The sequence below is a fragment of the Lissotriton helveticus genome, chromosome 6 (genome assembly GCF_964261635.1).
Source record: "Lissotriton helveticus chromosome 6, aLisHel1.1, whole genome shotgun sequence".
NCBI lineage: Eukaryota > Metazoa > Chordata > Amphibia > Caudata > Salamandridae > Lissotriton > Lissotriton helveticus.
Genome location: NC_136067.1, coordinates 1253746380 through 1253760970, shown reverse-complemented (window position 1 = coordinate 1253760970; position 14591 = coordinate 1253746380).

The following is a 14591-nucleotide window of genomic DNA, read 5'->3' as shown; positions in this document are numbered from 1 at the left end:
CAAGCTTCAGGCATGTGAGAACACAAAGCAACCATCTTAGCTCTAATGTGCAAGTGCAAGCAGTTTCCCACCAAGACTGTGAGTACGTCACGTCACATGGGTATGACCGACGCATGCGCAGAAGAAATTCCCACGTAGCAGCATCCATCTTAGGTTGCAAGCGTATTAAGATTAGTAAACACATAGGCAAGCTTCACTCGGACACCCCAAAGTGTCGGAAAAGGGGGCAAATTAATAAGACAAACATATTCATTAATGAATTAATGTTATTTGAGGTTCATGAGTTAAAGCAAGTCGCTTTACGTGCAAATCCTTGCTCCATGAATGTTATTCATTAATTCTGCATTATCTGCATGTTGTACAGCATGTGTCTTTGTGCAAGTGTTCAAGTGTCTGTAAACGAAAACTAAACTAAATTTATTATCAGTTTGTGATAAGTGATGCAAGGTATTGTTCATTTGTGAAGTGCATTTCAAATGATCTCCTGGTATCAAGTTGATTTAAGATCTAAGTGACCTGTGTTTTAGCTTCTTGCTTAATACGATATTGTCTTTGAGCATGTGGTGAAACTATTAACGTGATCACATGGTGGGTTCAGTCCTCATCCCATCCAGCGTGATTTTTATACAATGCTGGAGCTTGGGCTACTGCCCATTCTTGTGCATATGTATGTATAAGGTGAACAGGAACCTGGTTGGAAAATGCAGGAAAAATAGACTTTCTCCCTTTGGGCGCTCCCTGCGAATGCTGGCGGCTAATCTTATTCTGCTAACAGGATGTCAAAACCAGACTATAGGTTCTTCGCAAAGAGACCTTTTACTTTCCTGTGTTCGTCCTCCTCCATGCAGGGTGTTATTTCATATAACTTACGTGGGACGCTCACCCCTTCGTCTGGTGTTTCCACTGTGATGTAATCATTCAATTTTGCTGTCTAGAAATTCTGGTGAGCTATTGTTACTTCTGCCGCTCTGTCTTAGCATTGTCTGAGCCCAATCCCCGTTCAGAAGTTCAGTCCTTAGGATTCTGTGCAAGTCTAACTTTGAGACCTGCAACTTTCTTCTTTTTATTTTATTTTTATTTTTTTAATTGAGGTATGACTTGTCTTCTGTTTTAGAAGAGTCGTGAGCGTGCTTGTCCGTGGACTGCTTGCGCTCTTCTTTGTGTGCTGACTTTTCTTCTCTCCCTGTGTTGTTTATCGGGAGGAATGTGTATCAGTATCCTGATACCTGTCATGTTTCCAGTGCTTCATTTGTGCCGGGGCTTATGACTGTCTGCCACATGGTAGTGATGTCTGCCAATTTATGTACGAGCTCACCAACTTCTGTTCATTATTTAAATTTATATTTGCAATTAGTAGTATTTGCCTCCAAAGCCATTCTTATAGCTTTGGGGGCCTGTAATAGTACGAATTGTCACACTTTTAAGAGTGTGATGATAAGTAGTGTGTTGGTGTTGTCATTGGCAGTGCTGCCAGGGGCAACGGATGGTGCAAGCTCTACTGTCCTCCTGTTGACAGCCCCGGTACTATGTGTTTTAAAAATTAAGCAAGGAGGTTTCCTAATATTATCCCTATTCCAAAGGTTATACCTCTTTGCAGAGGGCTCCTGTTGAGGAGACCTACCTCGGGACTGAGAATCTTTTCAGAAAAATGTTGTTTTTTTATTATTTTCACACTTCTTTTTTAGAAGAAGTAGGTGTCTGCTTAGAAGTGTCCTTCTCAGGACTGCCCATTAGTTGTGGTTTTTAAAAGCTTTTCCACCCATACTGTCCCTTCCCAGTTTTGCATCTGCAGTTTTAATTATTTTGGGAAGTTCTTGTGGTTGGTCTATAAGACTGACCTCTCTTAGGTGTTGGCGGATCGCCACTGAGCTGCTTCCCCTTTAATGTTAGCTAGTATTATTGTTGATACCTGGTCATAATTACCTAGTAATTTCATACCTAAGCTCAGAGCTGGTTTAGCTCCATACTTGTTCTGTATCTGTCGTAAGACATCTAGAATTACTGCTAAGGAAGGAATACCATGAGTTCTGGTATATATGGCAGCCAAGACTGTACCCCAATTAGTGCAGTCCTTTAACTGTGGTGTGATCCCCATGGGCAAGCAGAGTGTTAGCATTATATGCTTTCAAATGGTGTGGTATTTAGGAAAACTGCTTCTAACTGGGTGTTTTTCTGAGATACCCAGAAAGGAATTCTGTTCACGTTTCGTGGGCAGTTTAACCATTACTGTGTGTACGTTTTGTGGAGTGATTTTAGTAGCGTTGCTCTGTGTAGGAGCTGTATTATTTGTAGCTACCGTGGGCTGGACACCAAGTGTTCTCATGACGAGTTGCGTCATGGCTCTGTAAGAGTTTTACCAACTCTTTGTGTTGTAAGAGCAGTGCATCTTGTGGCATTATATTGATGCAGCGCCCCTATAGAAAAACTGTCTCAACAACGCTACCCAACACCATAATACTCACCAATAATCATAAATCACTCATAAGGCCCATAAACTAACGAGACAATTTTTGGGCAACTGAATCATGTGACCTAATTAAACAAAACCTATTTACAAACTATTTACACATTTATATACATCTGCAGTTTATCATCTGTTACCATGGTTTTTATGAAAATAACATTTAATTAAGTCACTTAGGTAAATGGATCAAATGATGGTAACTAGACCATGAATAAACAAGACCAGCTTGTCGTTTCAAAATCTAATTTATTAATTTTATTCTTCAAAGAGATAGCATCTTATTTAATAAATCATTATTTTATTAGCAAATTAGCAGCATTTAATAAGGAATGATCAATTAGACTGACATTTCAAAGCATTTCAGTAAACACGTATTAAGGCAATATAACAGATTTAAATCCCTCAAGCTATTTCTCTAACTAAACTTAGCTCCACCTGTAAGGGAAAAATCATTTAGGCCTATTATCTTACGTGCGCCAAACGTTCATCAGCACGTCACGCCTTTCTGGAATCGGGAAACGAGCGGCAGCCCCCTCCTGTCAAAGGGGTCAAGTTTTATACCTTCTCTGACTAACTAATCTCCGCTAAAAGTATTCTTTTTCCTGCCATCCAAAGTTCCAATTGGCTGACAGATGTCAGTCCATGTGAGATCATCCCCTCTTTTTTCATTCCAAAATTGAGCTTTCTAAAACTCCATTGTCCTCTCAGTCATGCGACTCTAGCTTCCTCGGAAATGCAACAATTTATTGAATATCAGTTCGCTGCTTCCTTTACTTGGCAGATTTGCCTCATCCCGTCCTTGATTTTGTCACTCTCAGAACACATCCTGCACAAAAGTCATTCATCAGTATTTCTTTAGCAACTGTCAACGTGACAAATGTTTCCAACTTGGTATACAAGACCTTGGGGTAAAGGTCACTGTGCACAATGTGTGCTGGGTGATTTTATCAGTCTATCGCCCACCTAATTCAACTTCACTCTTCCATGATCTATTCTGCCCTATTATATCTGACCTATGCTCCAGATATACGAAAATCCTGGTAACAGGTGACTTCAACTTACACTGGGATAAGCCTAACTGGGATCTGCCTACGCGCCAGATTGATACCTTAATGTCTGCGGTGGGCTTTAAACAAATTGTGGATGTCCCCACACATGTAAAAGGCCACACTCTTGACCTCGTGTGGACTACAGATGCCAGTCTTACCCTTAAAGATGTAGTGCCTTGCATTTGGTCCGATCACCATCTGGTATCTTGTGAGGCCCGTCTTAAAAGCTGCATTACTCACGGCCCGCTTGGCTTTAGGAAAACCCGGAAATGGGCTGAGGTTGATTTAGCGTCCCTGACTAAGGTGCTCCTGGTAACACCCCAGGTCGTTGATCTGGGACGTAGCCTGGACCGCGAATACTCTGATTTAATGAGGAGCATGACCCGGGCCATTGACCAAATAGCGCCGGTGAGAACACAGCGACTAAAGGGATCTGGCAAAGGAGCTCCTTGGTTTACGCCACCCTTAAGGGAAGCAAAAAGAAAGCTTAGAGCGCTCGAAAGAGTGTGCAGGAAGACCAAGCTGGATACAGACAGGAAACTTTATAAAGCCTCCCTTAACCATTATAAAAATCTTATGATCCAAGCCAAAGCGGAATACCTTGAGTCCCGCCTAAGCAAGGCAGCGAATATTCAGAAAGAGACCTTTAAAATACTGGCAGAGCTGAGTAAAAAAACAGATAATTCCAAGGTTCCCATTGATGGTAACACCTTCCAGGCCTACTTCTTGGAGAAGGTGAAGATCATCACTCAGGAGATAAAGAACGGGGTGGTAATGAGGACTACTATGGTATCAGCATCTGAGAATGTGACTGCCTGCTCCCTTGAAGGGTTTCCAGAGATGGATGCACTGATTCTGGAACAGCTGATGGGTAAAATCAAATCTGGCTCCCCAGCCGACCCATGCCCACCTGAGATCTTCCGTGTTGCGCGCCCCTTATTGGAGGAATGCATCATCTCCCTCCTTAATAGATCTTTAGATACGGGGTATCTACCGGCTGAACTCAAGGAGGCGCGTGTAAGACCCCTATTGAATAAATCTGGGTCGGACCCTGCGGTGTTAAAGAATTACAGACCTATATCCCAGCTGCCTTTTCTCTCAAAAATCCGTGAGCAGCATGTGTTAAAATCCCTGTCCCTCTATTTGGAATCTTACCATCTACTCCATGAGCGACAGGCAGGTTTCCGAGCCCATCACAGCACCGAGCTGGTGATGCTCTCGGTGCTGGACGAACTAAGAGGCATGGCTGACTGCAAGAAACCGAGCGCCCTGATTTTGTTGGACCTATCAGCGGCGTTCGACACTGTCAGCCATGCCTTGCTCTTGGAAAGGCTGAAGGATTTTGGGATTAAGGGTGTGGCCTTTCAATGGTTGCAATCCTTCCTTATAGGAAGGACCCAAAAGATACAACTGGGGGATGAAACATCTGAGATGGGGAGTCTAGAGTGCGGGGTACCACAGGGGTCTGCCCTGTCCCCGCTCCTATTTAACCTCTATCTGCAGCCGTTGATTGCTTCTTTGGCCACTATGGGCTGTAAAGTCTTTAACTACGCAGATGACACGCAATTGCTGTTAAGTGTCGACGACACTGTGGCCGCACAACTCCAAGCCCAGAACATCTTGAGGTTCACAGTGCAATGGATGACAGACAACCTGTTAAAAATCAACCCAGACAAGACTGAGGTATTAGTGATTCCATCCACTACCTCACCTTGGGGTGACCTCTATTGGCCCATGGAGTTAGGCCCTGCTCCAAAATCAAGCCCGGCTGTAAAAAGCTTGGGGATTAAGCTGGATGGTGATCTGTCAATGGCCCCTCAGATCTCGATGGTTGTGGGCAGTTGCACAAACATCATTCGGCAACTGCGGAAGCTAGCTCCTGTCCTCTCACAGTCCATGATGCGATCAATAGTAGCAGCCACTATTATCTCCAGGATTGATTATGGTAATGCCCTGTACCTTGGCTTACCCAAAACACTGACCAGTAGGCTTCAGGTCATAATGAATGACGCTGCTCGGTTGATTTTCAGACTCCCGAGGAGATCCAAAGCTACCCCACTACTACAAAGTTTGCATTGGCTCCCCATTAAAGAAAGAGTGGAATTTAAGAACCTATGCACGGCCCATAGGGCAATCTATGGCAAGGCCCCAGCCTACATTAAAGATCGCCTACAACTGTATTGCCTTATGAGAACACTTCGGTCCTCAGACTCCCAGCTACTGACCTGTCCTCGTTACAGGTTAGTGACTAAAGGAGGGAGAGCCTTTTCAGTGCTAGTCCCCCAGCTATGGAACAGCCTGCCTGGGGTGCTGCGTGGGTAAGGAAATCTGTTACGATTTAGAAAGGGTTTAAAAACGCTACTGTTCAGTAGAAGCTTGAGTACAGTGTAATCCAGCTCCGGCCTTTGCTCCTACCTTGTTAAGTTATTGTATGATACTATCTTTCCAAGCGCTTAGAGACCTGCAGGTGATTAGGCGCGATACAAAACCACAATAACAATAACAATAACAATAACAATACGTGCAGGCTCCTCTCTGGACAGGATTCCAAGCATATCATCTTAAAATGCAAGGCCTTAGGCCCCTCTCCCGGTAACTAGTATTCAAACAAACACAAGACATTTATTAATTAAAGAATTAAAACGTATTCTGTTACCCACCCCCTTTGCTAAACTTAACCCATTAATTTATGTTACCTAGCTTAAGCAGAAGCCACAGAATTCTCCACGAACTTAGGCCACATAAAAGACGCAAGACATAACATAAGCACACAAATATGCACATGCCATTAATAAAACATCCGCATTTAATACTGACAAAGACAATAGACAAGGTTAATTTATTATTTTTCACAAACCTGCAGTATGCAACATAACGCACATGTGTTAGTCCCTTGTGTCATGTATGCACTTTTAAACTAAGTTGATTAGTACATTTCACTCATAAACTTATTAATATGGTTATATTATGGAAATTTAACCTTGCGAGTCAGAACAAAATATTATTCTGAACCTCGCTCCATCAACTCCCTCATCTGGTGATTTTAAAATCACCAAACTACACCCAAAATTTTTAGCAAAATTTTAACCCTTTGAACATGTTTTGATTTGCACTGAATTAGTGTTTCTAAAGTTTTGTTTCAGCCGTCTGCTTGTAACTCTCATATTGTGACCTGCGAAACTCTTCTAACTCAATCTCCTTCTCCTGTTTTTTTCTGAGCTTGTAAATCCTCTTCTTTTCCCTTAGGTATTTCTTTCTCTTATATAACATGCAACTGATCTTTAACAAAAGTATCACAAAAACTATAACTAATAAAGGAGTCAGTATTTTGCCTAAGATTGAACTACCTATCTCTTGAAACCAGGTTTTGATTGCTGCAAATCTTTTGCTCAAGCATTCTGAAAAGTCCTCATCTTCTAAAGGAACAACTTCTGAATGAAGCTCTGTAATGTTTCTAATGTACATCTCAATATTCTTGCTCTTGTCAGGAATATATGTGCAGCAATGCTGGACATGTAATATTCCACAAACTCCTCCCTCTTTTGCTAGCAGAATGTCAAGTGCAAGACGATTCTGCATAACCATGGTTCTCATGGCAATAATTTCAGTATCTACTAACTGGAAACCACCAGCAGTGTCAGTGGACAACCTGTCAACAATTGTGGACAATTTTCTGATTTTAACTGCATTCAGGGTTATACCCACAAAAGGAATTACTGCACCAAAAATATCTCCCAAAATTTCTGTAAAGCTTTCTCTTCTAAATCTACTCAGATGATTGCTAATTTCAAATGAACCCTTTTCATTTCTATCTACATGAAAACAATTTGGAAAAACTAATCCAACATAGCAAGTCCCATACCAGTGGTCTGGGAGATTGTAGTAAGCTTTGTCCCCACATGCAAAATAAATTCCAGGAAAAATTGGATCTTTGCCACCTTTGAATCCCCAACCTCCCAAGATTTGATAAGTATCCTCACACTGACTAGCACCCACAAAGTAAGTATCAAAAAGCATGTTGTCTCTTCTAATGCAAAACTTTCCGCTAACAGGTTTATCTATGTGAATAGCAACATTTTCTAATGATCTACCATTAAACTTTTCATCCTCAATTTGCCAAAACTTAGATTTGGTTTGTTTCAGCATCTCATTTCTTTTTATAAATTGCTCTTCTCTCTTCAACTAAGTTTAATAAAGACTTCTCCTCAGTTCTCAATTTGCAAGTTAAATTGTTTCTAAAAGCATATTCGTATGTTAGTTCATTTATTACAATGAAAAATTCCCTCATCAGTTTAGGTTGTTTATGCTTATTCAAGCTTTTATCAACCTTTAAATTTGCAAAATTCTCATCGTAATTAGAATAATAGTACTCTAAACGACCTGTTTGATAAAACAGACTAGCTATTACGCTGCATGTAATGCCATATGTAAGGGGAAGCATGTTATAGGTCACCCCCTCAGAAACAGAAGCTGGTAATTTCACACAAATATAACAGTCTTTAACATCCATAACTCTAACATTTTCAGAAAGAAGTCTTGAAAAGGTATTACTAGAAAAATCACCAACAGATCTAGCTTGGTGGATATCTGGTTTGTGATCAATAACTCTGTTAGTTTTGCCTGCTGTATCATGATTATCTTGTTTAGCCATAACTTTGCTTGTCATATTAGCTTTGTACATTTCCTTGTCAAGTCCAAAAGGGAAAATGACAGCTAAAATTAACCAGAACAGGATTATTAAAACCACACAAATTAAAGACATTTTACAACATCTCCTAAAAATTGAACATCTCGAGTTGTTATTAGTATAAGGCATCCTTACTCTATAACAAGAGCCTTACAAGAAAAATCAAAAATCTAAAATTTAAAAATTACTAAATATAATATACCCCCCTGTTTTAATTTTTTTTTAAAAAAGAAAACCCTACTTTCTAACAGCTTTTCTTCTACCTTGCGTCTTACATCAATGTATTTTTCAGCTAACACAATTTCTTCGACCTTGTGTCACCTAACACATATTCTTCAGCCTTATGCCAAAACAAATCCTCAAAATTTTACAGAAACCACTTTAATCATTACCACTTGTATCATCTAAATCTTCTTGACTACTACCATTCACCTCCACCACAGGTGGGATGATTATATATGTCCACTCAGGGGACTTGTATTTCTGGTTAGATTTTACAATTCTTTTTGCTCTACTACTAATCACTTCTATTTTCTTTCCTGCATGAATTCTCTTATCAGAGTCACTTTTCTGACTAGAGACTTTGTTCACCTGCTCTTTTGATCTGTTCACAAATTTGAATTTTAGACCCTCATTTTCATTAGGCCAGTTATCACCCTTTCTTGGCAATTTCTTCTTTGGTTCAGATGTGTTACACTCTACTCTCCAAGCTCTTTTTCTAAAATTTCTTATTTCAGAATCTTCATCGCTATCATCTGTTTCCGAATCATAGACTTCAATTCTAAATTTAGGTTCTTCTTTACTCTGCAGTTTCACTCTGTTAGGAACATCATCCTTATAGCTGGTACTCGGAACTTCATCTTCCTCTTCTGGAATAACTTCCAACTTCCCAGTTTCAGAAATACCGTTCCTGTCTTCAGAGCTTCCAATCTGCTCTTTAATACTCTCCTGATTTTGAAATTTCACTTGATCAGACTCTTCTTCAACCTCTTTTTCTAGCAAATTTTCATCATCTCCTGAATCTAGTATCACGATTTCTTCAGTTTCTTCATTCAATGCCTCATTCGCAATTGAATGTTCTAGATGTCGACCTTCTTGTCGATCTTCAAGATCTTAATTTCTTTCAGGTTCTTCTTTTGAATCTGAATCAGTTGTGGTGTCACCTTCGTCAGGATTTTCAGGTGTTGGCACACGAATGGTGTGACTAGCGTGAATCCACCTTTTCAATCCTTTGCACTTTACTGCATTAGTTGTGACAAGAATCACCTGTCTTGCTTTTTGCCATCTGGGTACTAGACAATTTCTTCTCTGGTGTATTTTTGTCCTCACCCAGTCTCCTGGTAACAGACCATGAGCTTTTTCTTTGTCTCTTGTAATTACATCAGTTCCCACCTGATGGAACACAGAAGTCACGACGTCAGAAAGATTCCTACATTATTCCAAAATGACGCTATCATTTATGCTCATTAATTTTCCCACTGGTACAAATGCTTGTCTCATGACTCTACCCATGACAATATCAGGAGGGCTTAGACCTGTCTTTTTATCAGGAGTACTTCTCAAAGACATCAAAACAAGTGGAAGTGCATCTGTCCACTTAACTCCTGTAGCTAGACACATTTTGGCTATTCTATTCTTGATTGTACCATTTATTTGCTCTACAACACCTGATGCTTCTGGTCTGTAGGCACAGTGCAGCTTTTGTTTTTTATTTAATGCTTCACAAATCATTTGTAATAGTCTGTTTTCAAAATGTGTTCCACGATCAGTTTCAACAGTCACTGGAAAATCGTACCTAGGTATGATCTCCCTTAAAAGCAATTTTGCAACAGTAACTGAATCATTGTGACGTTTTGGGAACGCTTTCCACCCATCTTGAAAACAAACAGACTATCACAAGGACGTACCTCAACCTGTTGTGGGGTGGCATGTCAATGAAATCCATTTGCAACCTAGTAAAAGGACCACCTTCCCGTCCTATGGTTCCCATGCTCACAACTGTTTTTCTGTTTGGGTTCATCTGTTGACAGATTAAACATCTCTGACAAAAAGATTCTCCTATTATTCTGAACTTTGGGTTGTACCAAGTCTGCCTAAATAATCTTAGCATATAATCTCTTCCAATATGACCAGAACCATGATACATTTGAGCCATGTCAGCAATCATACTATTTGGCTAAACTGGTCTGTCATCTTTGTAAACCCAAATCTCATCTTCTTCTCTCTGTCTGCAACCTGCTCTTAACCGTGAGTCTTTTTCCTCATCTGCCTCATCTTGTAAATCTTTAACTCCTTGCCATGTCTCAACTACAGATGTTAGCATAAGTGAATTCAAAACATGTTCATTGTCTTTTTCCCGATTGATTGAAAAATTGTTAATTGCACAGTATTTTGCGATCTCATCTGCATAGGCAATACCTTTTGTGATATAATCATTGCCCTTTTTATGCGCTGTACATTTTACAACAGCAATTTTCTTTGGTAACTGAATGCCATTAATCAATCTCTTGATCCATTTCGCATTTCTTATTGGTGATCCCGCAGAAGTTAAATAACCTCTTTGAGAACAGAGCTGACCATAATCATGGACTACACCATACCTATACTGGCTGTTAGTCACTATGGTAATTCTTAACTCTTTTGCTCTTTCACATGCACGTATCAAAGCAATCAATTCTGCTACTTGAGCTGAACGAATTCCTTCGAGACAGGAAGCCTCAACTACATCTGAAACTATACAGACTGAGTATGCTGCTCTTAGAATACCTTCATCTGTTCTCAAGCATGAACCATCAACAAAGTAAACAAAATCTGATTCTGGCAACGGAACATCCAAGCATTCATGATCAATGTCATTTTCATTCCTGATTTCTGTTACAGTACCATCAGGTAACAATGTAGAAGGATTTAAATTCACACACCTCGCTATTGAGACGTTATCTGATCCCAGAATAGTTTTTCATATTTTGTTAATCTGTTACTTGTCAGATGCTGTGTTTTGCTTCTGGTAAGGAGAATTTCAACAGAATGGGGTACATAAACTTTTACAGGAAACCCCATTATGATTCCTTCACTCTGTTCAAGGCTCACACTTGTTGCAGCCACTGCTTTTAAGCAGCCAGGTAATGCTTTTGCAACAGGATCAAGAACGGCTGAGAAATAGGCAATTGGCTTTCTCAGTTTTCCATGTCTCTGGATTAGAACTGATAATGCACAACCTTCCCTTTCAATGCAATACAACTCAAACTCTTTTTCATAGTCTGGCATACCCAAAGCAGGTGCTTCACACATACTTCTTTTTAGCTGTTCAAAAGCTTCTAACTCAGTATCTGTTAAGATAATCAGGTCTTTTATATCTGCTTTCGTCAGTCTCTGCAGTGGTTTTGCAATTACTGAAAATCCACTAATCCATTGGCGACAATAACCAACCATTCCTAAAAACATTCTGACCTGTCTTTGTATTTTTGGAGGTTGCATTTCCTCAATCATTTTAATTCTCTCAATTGTCACTTGTCTGATTCCCTTTGCAATTCTATGACCAAGGTATTTCACTTCTTGTTTGCAAAACTGTAAGTTTGCAGGGGATACTTTATGTCCCTCATCTGCCAGATGATTCAAAAGAGTAATAGTATCTGTAACACAGTTATCTCATGTTTTTCCAGCCACAAGGAGGTCATCTATGTATTGGACTAATGTTGATTTTCCAGGCAAATTTAAGTTCTCCAAAGATTTCTTTAGCAACTGATTAAAGATAGATGGACTCTCTGTATATGTTATGTTATGTTATGTTATTTTGTCTTTTGTATAGCGCAACGGCTACTCAAAAAGAGTGTCCCGGCGCTTTAGGTAAGGAAAGCTGCTTCACCATAACACAACACAATTAAAATGAGAAAGCAAGCCAAATACGGTAAGAAGGGCTACTGAGAGGCCTACTGCATAAACAGCCAGGTTTTAAGACCTCTCCTAAAGGCAAGAAGACTGGTGGCCCCCCGGAGTGAGAGCGGAAGCGAATTCCACATCTGTGGAGCCAGCAAACCGAAGGAGCGGCCGCCCAGACGCGCTCTCTTCACTCGCGGGACAGCCGCCAGGAATAAAATTCTGACCTCAACGAGCGAGCCGCTTGGTAGAAGGTCAGTCTGTTTTGGAGGTATTTTGCTCCCACCGCATGGAGAGCCTTATAGGCCAAAGTCATTGCCTTAAAGGCGATCCGTTTGCGGATGGGTAGCCAATGCAGCGTCAGCAATAGACCAGAGGCGCTGGCACGTCTATTTAGACCGAAGATGGCCCGGGCCGCCGCGTTCTGCGCGACTTGAAGCCGCTGCAGCAGGTACTCTGGTAGGCCCAGGTAAAGAACGTTAGCGTAATCCAACCTGGACCCGACCAGAGCCTGCACGGTCAGCTTCCTGTGTTCCTCAGACAGCAGAGGTAGAAACCTCCGCAGCATCTTTAGCAGGCCGAAGCAGGTGCCAGTCACCCCCAGGATCTGGGCTTTCATCGTTAGCCCCTTGTCCATCTTGACCCCCAAGTTCTTAGCCATTGGGGAAGAACAAGACGGGGGGAACATATCGATGGGCCACCAGGCCTGCCAGATTGGCTCCGTGTCGCACCCAAAGAAGAGTACCTCGGACTTATCGGAATTGCACTTGAGGCTGTTCAGTTGGAACCATTTGAAAACAGCCCCAAGGCAATTCCGGATACTCTCCCCATCAAAGTCTCCACCTCTCTCGCAGGAGAAGAGGAGCTGGGTGTCATCGGCATAGGATACGATCCGGGCACCGAACGACTCCGCCAACGCCGCCAGAGGGGTCATGAAGATGTTCAAGAGGGTCGGGCTCAATATAGAGCCCTGCGGGACCCCAACTCCCAGAGGCGGCATCACGGCGGTGTCTGAAGATGCCCAGACCGTTTGCCGGCGGCCAGCTAGAAAGGAGGAAAACCAGCTGAGCACCGTCCCCCGAAGGCCGATCTCATAGAGTCTTGCGAGAAGGCCATCATGGGGGACGGTGTCAAAGGCCGCCGACAGATCCAACAGCACCAGCATGACTTTGCCCCCGGTATCCAACACCCCTTTGATGGTTTCCGAAACCTCGAGGAGCGCGGTCTCGGTGCTAAGGTTTGAGCGGAAGCCGGACTGGGTGGCATGCAGGATCTCGTGAGTCTCCAAGAAATTGGAGAGCACCGTCTGGACGTGCTTCTCCAAAATTTTTGCGAGAGCCGGCAGCAGAGAGATGGGCCTGTAGTTGACTGGGGCCTTCGGATCGAGACCCGGCTTTTTAAGCAGCGGGATAACCATTGCCTGCTTCCAGGCCGACGGGACCACTCCCTGGCTCAATGAGCGATTCAGAAGAGGGTTCGCCAATGGATTGATCACTTCCGCGAACTTACCCAGAAATTTAGCTGGGCAAGGGTCCAATGGCGAGCCCGATTTCAGATTGCCCATAAGCACTAAGGAGGCAGAGGCTGCCAAAGATGGAAACACAGCCAACGTAGCGCCTTGCGAGGCCGGAGGGAACATATCAACCTCAGGTTTAAACGGCCCTTCAGGTGCTCCAGGTGGAAAAGAGTCCTGTATGAGTTTAATCTTGCTTGTAAAAAAACAAGCAAGATCCGCCGCCCAGGAATCTGAGGGCACCGCTTCGGATGTGATGGACCGAGGGGAGATGAACTCTCTCACTATAGTAAAAATCTCCCTGCAGGAGTTGGAGGCCGCTTCTATCCTCCCTGCCAGGTAGGCTTTTTTCCCAAGGCGAATGTCCCAGTGATAGGCCTTAACCGCCGCCTTGTAGGTCAGCCTGTCCACATTCTCATAGTGTGCCCGCCAGGCCCTTTCGGCTACCTTGCACTGCTGACGCATAGCCCACAGTGCAGTGGTAAACCAGGGGGCCGATACCCGTTTCGATGTCAAGCGGGGGGGCAGCACCGGGGCTAGATCGTTAAGCCTATCGGAGAGCCAAGCTTGCAGGGACTCCAGATCTTTCTCCAGATCGCCTGAGAGAAGACAGGGATGATCAAGAGCGGCCTGAGCCAACAACTCAGGAGTCACTCTATTAAATGCTCTAAACACTCGACCCCGCTGCTGTGGGACAGAGATGGACAGCCCGGCCGTGCCTCTGATCACAAATTTGGCAAGCCGATGATCAGACCACAGCACCGGGAGAATCTCTTTCACCACAAGAGCGGATGTAGAGAAAACCTGGTCGAGAGTGTGCCCCTTAACATGCGTAGGCCCCTGCAGATAAGGGATAAGGCCCAGCGGGGTCATAGCCTCAGCTAGCTTAATAGCGGCCGGGTCGGACGGATCATACATCTGAAAGTTGAAATCCCCAGCTACTATGCAATGTTCTGCTTTCAGGGCCAGTCCCAGCAAAACCGAATCGAGGTCTTCAAAAAA